Here is a 1,949-nt window from a genome sequence, read left to right as displayed (position 1 = left end):
GGTTGCTTCTGGCTGGGATTCTAGAACATGAGGGCCCAGTCTCAGGATAAGGGGTAGATTTATTTAGGACAGAGACAAGAAATTTCTTCACTCAAATGGTTGTGAATCTTTGAAATTCTCTAACTCAGAGTACTGTGGATGTTCCATCATTATGCATATTTATAGCTGACATTTTTGATCTTGGTGAATCAAGGGGGTTGAGGTACATGATCAGCCATGATTGAACTGAATGGCAGAAAAGGCTCGAGGGGCTGCATTGTCTACTCCTGCTTCTATTTCTTTTGTTATTTTTCAAGCACCTCACTCTCCATTTTCATTCCTAATTCAAAATCCTTGCTAAATACGACACTATGCACTTCTGGCCACATTACAGCAAGAATGTGACACAGAGAAGAATTGGGGATGTTGCCAATAATGGAGAATTTTAGCTATGAGGAAAGATGGGAGATGTTGGGTTTGGAACAGGAGGCCAAGGAGAGATTTAATTGAAGCGTATAAAATTGAGGGGCCTAGAGAGTATATAGGAAGGGCTTATTTCTGTTAGCAGAAAGGTCAATAACAGGAAGGAAAGCTTTAAACTTAAGTGGTAGCAGTAAAGTTACTGGATAACACTTTTTGACTGGCATAGGCATGATACAAAATAGTCTTACCCTAAGAAAGGATATACTTGGCATATAGGGAGTGCAGTGAAGGTTAATCAGACTGATTCCTGGGATGGCAGGATTTAAATGATGAGAAATTGGGTCAGCTAGGCCTGTATTCACTGGAGTTTAGAAGAATGAGGGGAGATCTTATTGAAACTTTTAAAATTCTGACAGGGTAGGACAGACTGGATACAGGGATAATGTTTCCTCTGGCTGGAGTGTCAAGAACAAGGGGTAAGAGTCTCAGAATACAGGTTAGGTTATTTAGGACTGAGATGAGAAATTTCTTCACTCAGAGGGTGGTGAACCTGTGGAATCCTCTACCACAGAAGGCTGTGGAGGCCAAGTCACTGAATATATTTAAAAAGGAAGTCGATTTTTAGACCCAAGGCATATGGGGAAGAGAGGAGTATGGCCACAATCATATTGAACGGCAGGGCAGGCTCAAAGTAAGTGAATGACCTACTCCTGCTATTTTCTATGCTTAGTCTCCCTTCTCATAAATTACTGTGATTCGTTCTAATCTGTCATGGCAAATTGTCACTCATTTCAATTTTTATTCTTTCATGAGACATGGGTGTTGCTGCATTTGTTGCCCATCCCTAATTACCCTTAATAGCAGTTAAGAGTCAACCACGTGTGTGTCTAGAGTAACATGTAGGCCTGACAAAGGTAAGGACAACAGCTATCCTACCCTAAAGAACATTAGTAAACCAAATGGCTTTTTACAACAATCGATGTGCCATTACTGAGACTAGCTTCTAATTCCAGATTTTCTTTTATTATCGATTAAATTTAGATTCCATGGTAGGATTTGAACTCACGTCCCCTGAGCATTAGTCTAGTGATATTACTACTTCACCACCACCTCCCCACTGAATCCTTCATGCCATAGAAATAAAATTCAAATTGTACCTTATCACACAAGCTTGTCAAACAAACCTTGCCCCACAAATTGTCTTTTTGCCTATTGCAAAGGAAAAACGTGAAATTATATGCACCTACTGCTGCTTTTATACCTACAACACAAGCACGGAGTTCATAAGCAAAGAAGGTGACTTACCAACTGTTGAGTATGTACTAAATATGTTTAAGTGTTTACTTGGTAACTTCACCTCGTAACCATAGCATCTTACTATGTAATTGGAGTACTTCCCACTGTTATATCTTTCACCTGAAGTGTCTCAGCTTACTGGAACTTTTGACTTGTGTTACCACCATCAAGGCCTTACTGCCTACAAATGGCACAGCAGAAGGAAAAAGGGATTGAGGAAAAGGGCCACTTGGAATCACATGTATTGCTTT

The sequence above is a fragment of the Cetorhinus maximus genome, chromosome 5 (assembly GCF_964194155.1).
Source record: "Cetorhinus maximus chromosome 5, sCetMax3.hap1.1, whole genome shotgun sequence".
Lineage (NCBI taxonomy): Eukaryota > Metazoa > Chordata > Chondrichthyes > Lamniformes > Cetorhinidae > Cetorhinus > Cetorhinus maximus.
This window is presented reverse-complemented; position numbering follows the sequence as displayed.